Source organism: Canis lupus, chromosome 29 (genome assembly GCF_048164855.1).
Source record: "Canis lupus baileyi chromosome 29, mCanLup2.hap1, whole genome shotgun sequence".
NCBI lineage: Eukaryota > Metazoa > Chordata > Mammalia > Carnivora > Canidae > Canis > Canis lupus.
In genome coordinates this window covers 13048711-13055096 of record NC_132866.1, presented here as the reverse complement: position 1 = coordinate 13055096, position 6386 = coordinate 13048711, and the positions used below count along the sequence as shown (strand labels likewise).

Below are 6386 nucleotides of genomic sequence, written 5' to 3'. Positions count from 1 at the left end.
CCCGAGCCTACAAAGTCTTCTGGAGATGTGCCCTGAGTACTGGGCATTGTTGAGGGGGAGGTGAGTAATTTTGTAGTGCCAGGAAATCAGGAGAATGTTCTCTGATAACAATCTCTGCTCAGCTATTCCCTGAGGAAAGAACTAAGGAGTTCTCCCTCATTGACTCTTGGAATGCCATTTCATTGCCCTCCTCATTATGAAAGGGGAAGAATAAAAGTTGAGGTCTCATAAACAACTGCTTGCAAGATTATGGAGATAATACGTGAAGTGCATTTGAGTTCCTCATAAATAAGAAAACCATAGGATAAGAATGGAGCCAATAGCTCCGATCACTCAGCGGATGTTGGTGGCGCCAGTTCTAGAGTGTGGCATATGTTGGGATTCGGAGGGAGCCTCTCTGTACCCATTTCACAGATTCAGAGGTCCGAGCGGTGATGGGTCCAACTCTATGGAAGGGAGCCAGAGCAGAGCTGGAAATCCATCCTGGGTCCATGGAAGAGCATCCCTGCCTTAACGGCTTTACCGTTGAAAAGTTGGAATGAGGTAACGTCTCAGAACGTCCTTTGTAAACTATAAAATATTACAAGTCTATGTGAGAGATTACTATGACTTATAAAGCTAAGTTACAGCAAATTTTAAATGAAAAGCTCAAATCGCCAAGCTGTAGAACGCTAACTTTTCGTATTCATTTTCCCTAATGGGACAATAAGAATCGCAAACATGTATTGAATTCGGCTATATGATCTAAGCACTTCTATGACGTTAACCCATTTAATCCTCACACAAACCCTGTGAGGTAGGTGCTATGATTGTCCCCATCTTACAGATGAGGAAACTAGGCTACAGAGAGGTGAAATAATTTGCACAGATCCCACCGTCTCTCCGTACTAAGTCCACTGGCTCTCATAGTCTGTGAAGCATTCCTCGACCACATAAAAAAATGTATTCATGCCCAGAAAAAAAGAGGACCTGGGTTTAACCTGAGCACTAATGTGCCTTTGGAAAGTCTAGGCCAATCCAGAGATTTGCCATCCCCCCCCACCCCCCGCCGTCCTGGTTTGGCTGGCACAACACTGACCACTCCAGCTGGGGATGCAGGTGGGGTCTCTCTTGGAGCAGAAAGGGTTAAGCTGACCCATGACCTGGAGGACCCTGAGATATTTTCCTTCTGTGCCGCATATGTAGATGGGCTCTGAAGACCGAACATCTCTCCTCATTGGGGATCATGAATTTTTATGAAGCCAGTCCAGAATTCCCAGAATTCAGTCGGGTGCACTTTGCAGACCCTAAAATGCTGTCACCATGGAAGGTTTCATTGCTTGCACCTGCTAAAACATTTGAGGCATTTGAGAGGCAGTGAAACACATTTGCTTTTCATTTTATCTGACTTTGGAAACCTTTGAAGTGTTTAATAGTAGAGCCCAGGAAAGATCCCCGCCTCTTAATCATTTACTCGTAAGGCACATTCTCGGCTGGTAGCCTGTCAAGCAGAAACTGACCTGAGCCCAGTTTTATTAAGTGTCACATGGCCAGTCACTGTTCATTAAAGGTGTTTTAAGGTTTGAATTATGTAATTTATGAGAAGAAGAAATAAAAATTCCATTGTTTTATTAATATGCAGCCCAAGATCTCTTGCTCATAACAAACTCGAAGGGAAGGTGGGCGAAAGGATGTGAGGGGGAGAATGGAGGTGGCCTTCGGTCCTCGGCCTTCCCTGGCCCCCTGGCCCTCCTATGTCCCCTCCATCCAAGCCCAGGTGGGAAGTGGGGGAGGGTCAGACAGAGATCTGGGAGGGAGCCACCCCGCCTGTCCTCCTGTCCCCCTGGTCTGAGACCCCATGTGACAAAGCACCTTCTTCTTCTCTTCCCAGGTGCTCAGCCTCTTTTCCAGAAAGGCCTAAAACAAACAAACAGCAGCGGGTGGGGGTGTGGGGAGTGGGAAGCATTCCTAGAGTGACCCCGGGTGACCGTGTGGGTCACAGTCATTGAGAACTGCTGTGCTTGCCTCTCAGGAGAGCTGGGGATGGCCACGGTGCTGGGCACTTGGCCAGCTGCTGGATGTGAATGATCTTACTGGATCCTCACCTCACCTGAAGGAAAGGGGTGATCAGCCCTATTTTGGAGAAGAAATAGAGGCTCTAAAGTTGGGCCCCAGGGCTACACATGTCCCTCCGCCCTAGGCACCTAAGGCATCCTTAGCCAGGGTCAGCCTTCTCAGAATCACGCTGATGAGCATGCCAGGAGGTGTGGATAGACCAGACCCCCCAGCATTGTGTGCCTTATCTGGACTTGAACTCTGCACAATGGTCAGCAGGCCCCCAACAGGGTGAGGGGCCAGCACAAAGGACTTTTTTCTCTTACAGATTCTCCATGCATTGTCAGGGCATTTACAAGTCCACGTCCACCAGAGGCTTTGCTGAGGGTTGCTCCTGGCTGGGTCTCCCTCATCTGACAGGTGGGACCCCACATCCCCCCATCTCTCCCTCCCAGGATCGCATTCTCCTCCCCAGCTTCTGAACAAAGCCCTGCCTGCCTCCTTGAAATCCTCCTGCGGTTGTTCACGTTCATGTGCTGCCTTCAGATTAGCCCAATACAGCACCAGGAGGGGAAAAGACATTTTCCAAAATGTGGCCGGCCCAGAGTACTTAGATCATGGTTGGGATTTGGGAGCTGTTGCAGCTGAAGGTATTTCTTGCTCTCCACACGCACCCCCCCTACACTTTCCTGTACCCCACACCGAGAATCATGAACTTGTTGCTGAGTATTTTCCTAATCAAGTGACTCATGGATTACAGGTGCAAAGTTGTACCAGGCTTTTTTCCCTTGGCTCAAATTTGTGAGTTTTTATTTCTGAAAGGGGATCTCAGGTGCTAAGCCTTTTCTAAGACACCTCACAGGACTGGTGCAGCGCTTTTTGAGAACAGGGGCCCTTTAAAGCTGGTGGGGGGGTGGTGGTCCGGGGGATGCAGGGCTAGCACTAAATGAACTCCTGTTTGGAAGGCTGGTGCTCCCAGACAACCCAGAATAGGAAAGGCCCTCTGTGCAAGAGGCGAGGTGGTGGGCTGGGTTTTACGAATCTGTGTCAATCATTAACCCACTTAATTTTGAATTACCAATTCAACTGATATTTCGATAGTGCTGGCTTCTGGCAGTCTGGACCGTAGGAGTCATTGCCTTTGATCTGCCAGCCCAATTTCCATTAGCAGTAAAACCACAGACCTCTGCTGGGCCACAGGCCTCGGGGGGAGCTCTGAGCTGCTTGCCCCAGTGCTGAGAGAGCTTCGCGTAGAGCCTCCAGAAGTAGTCATCCCACATCTATGAACTCATTAATTCTGTACAGTTTTCCAGGCACTGGGAAGTGGAGAGGAGGAAGTTAGTTCAGCCTCTCAGAGAGACAGGTGCACAGGCCATTTCAGCACATGAGGTTCGGTACACGCTTGGATAAGGACTAGACGGCAGTGGGACGTGCATCAGGAAAGACTTCCCAGAGGAGGTGACACCTAGACTGAGAACTGAAGCTGGGGTGGGAATTAGCAGGGCGATGGGCAGAAGAGCAGCGGCAAGCTCAGAAGAACCTTCTGAAATGTGGGAAGGAGTTAGGAATTCCACCCGAGGGTCATGGAAGCCATCAGCTGGTTTTAAGAAGGGGTGGGTGATGTGCATAGATTGATATTGTAGAAGGCCAAGTGTAGAAAGAGGAGCAGAGAGGGGGAGGGACAGAGGCAGGGAGACCAGTCTGACATTAGCAGGGGGCGCTGCCGAGGGGGGCACTCGGGGCTCAGTAAAACCTAATCTGGGCAAGTGTGTTGCCAGGGAGAATGGGGGAGATCCTGCCAGGAAGCCTGGCTCTAGGGCATGATGAGCCTTCCCCAAACCACAAAAAGCTGGGCCCTCCTGGCATCTGAGCCTGAACCCACGGGGCTTCTACTCAGAGGTGCAAAGTCAGAAAACTACAGACAGTCACAGGGAAGAGAGGGCTCCTCTCTCAAGCCTAGTGAGTTTTACTTTTTTTTTTTAAGATTTTTTAATTATTATTTATTTATTCATGACAGACAGAGAGAGAGAGAGAGGCAGAGACAGGCAGAGGGAGAAGCAGGCTCCATGCCTGGAGCCCGAAGCAGGACTCGATCCCGGGACTCCAGGATCGCGCCCTGGGCCAAAGGCAGGTGCCAAACCTCTGAGCCACGCAGGGATCCCCAAGATTTACTTTAACTGTGGGAGTTGGATGGCTTTCAGGACCAAAAATTGAGGGAAGAACCTCCCTTGGACTCTAGACACATCTCAGATAAGAGCTGGCCCAGGGCAGTCATGGAGAGTCGTGCAGGCTCCGCACACACCAGGTAGCCACGGCGGGTGGCATGGAACTTCTGGCAGGCATCAAGATGTCTTGGCCTGCGTGAGTGTTAGAGACTATTTCTCCCCCCTCACGGGATATGGGGAGATAGAGGTACTCACTACACCCAGTGAGATGCTAGGCCCTTTCCTTTGACAAAGATGTCAAACGGGGCAGCCTGGGTGGCTCAGCGGTTTAGCGCTGCCTTCAGCCCAGGCCGTGATCCTGGAGACCCAGGATCAAGTCCCACATTGGGCTCCGTGCATGGAGCCTGCTTCTCCCTCTGCCTGTGTCTCTGTCTCTCATAGATAAATAAAATCTTTAAAAAACAGGTGTCAAATGTGAACATTATCTAGCAATCCTGATCTTAAAAAGCTAATCCAACACTTAGCACGCATGGGCTCTGTTGCATGCTTTCACTTGTCAGCTCAGGTAATCCCCCCATCTCTGAGAAGCAGGCATCATCGCGTTCACTTGCACGGATGGGAAAACTGAAGAGGAGAGAGAGTAAATCATCAGTGCAGGTCTCATGGTTGGTTCGTGGAAGAGCAGAGAATTATCAAAGCGTGACAGGTAAATCCAGCAGTGGCTGGGGCGTGGAGGGGGGACTGGAGAGTCCTCTGGCTCTGCGGTGACGTTCAGTGTGACATGAACAGGCATGGGGGTTCCTGGAGGAGGTGGCTCCTCTGACAAGTCAGGGCCCCTCTGTGCAGTGTCTGTTCCTGATTTCTGGGCGCCTTCCACCACCTGACAGCGCTGCTCATACAGCTGCACCCGTGTACCTACCTTCTCGAAGGCACTGAATGCAGGGCTGCCTGCGCCTAAGCCTGGGAGAGGAGGGGGGAGGTTTACCTAACCCAGCGCACCCCCCTCACCACCTCTCTTGCAGCGTCGGAGGCCAGGTGAACGGAAGGAGCCCATCGAGTCTGGAGATGCGAGGAGTTGACAGCCTAGACGCGGCCCATTGCATCTCTGCCCCTGTGGCTCTGCGGAGGGGGCACGGCAGGCTGCCACGTTGGACGGCTGGTGGTACATGTGACCTGAGACAAGTGCGGAGAGCGTAGCTTCTCACTCAGCTGGCACACATCGGAGCAGTCCGCCACCCTCTCTCAGAAGTTGACATTTAGCATCCTTTTCGGTGCTGCTTTTTCCAGACAGGCTGCTTTGCCCTGGGGATAGCCAGAAAGAGAGGGGACTCCCTCCTGATTTCTAGGAGCCACGGGGGAACGCTTAGCCTCCATTCTGCACTGGGTCCTTTGGTAGGTGGTTATTGTGCCAGGGACAAATAACCTGGTTATGTCACTTACCCCTCGCCCTCCGGGTGGCCGATGTGCTCCACGATTTACTAAGCTGAGGCTTGCAGATTCTTCTATGTGACGTCCCAAGTCTCAGCAGCAGAGTTGGGTTCTCACTTCCTTCTGGCTCATTCCAAGCCATGCTTTTCCCACGTGGCTGCGGGGGCCTCACACCAAGGAGACAGCTGGGGCAGATGGGGCCCATTTTAGAAGTTGTATGAAAAAGTATTGTAAGCAAATTGCCATTAATTTTATTTTTTTAAGATTTATTTATTTATTTATTTATTTATTTATTTATTTATTTATTTATGATAGTCACAGAGAGAGAGAGAGAGAGAGAGAGAGAGAGAGAGAGGCAGAGACACCGGCAGAGGGAGAAGCAGGCTCCATGCAGGGAGCCCGACGTGGGATTTGATCTCGGGTCTCCAGGATCGCGCCCCGGGCCAAAGGCAGGCGCCAAACCGCTGCACCACCCAGGGATCCCAAATTGCCATTAATTTTAAATGGACTCTGTAACTTTAGTACATAGGATATTTCCAAAGTTCTGGTTTGAAGGTTAACCTGCCACCATGGAGATTTTTATCCAGAGGAAAAAGGAAACAAAGGTGAAAACTCTACCCTGCCCCCAAAGGCAAGAGGACAGGTGCTGGCCTGCCAAGTGAGGGGGCTGGATTTAGCGATGTGGGAATTAGCTTCAAGTTGCCACCCAGAGGCTGGGGGTGGGCACAGGGGCCCAAGCCAGGTGTCCATTCCCTGAGG

The 6386-nt window shown here is 51.1% G+C and overlaps 1 long non-coding RNA gene across 1 annotated transcript; it reads left to right on the top strand.

The window, feature by feature from the left end:
• The first annotated feature begins 358 nt into the window (after positions 1-358).
• LOC140620543 (uncharacterized) lies at positions 359-5842 on the top strand. Its single transcript, XR_012020302.1, has 3 exons — positions 359-543; positions 2363-2454; positions 5222-5842. It is a non-coding gene; the product is annotated as an uncharacterized lncRNA (long non-coding RNA).
• The last annotated feature ends 544 nt before the right edge of the window (positions 5843-6386 follow it).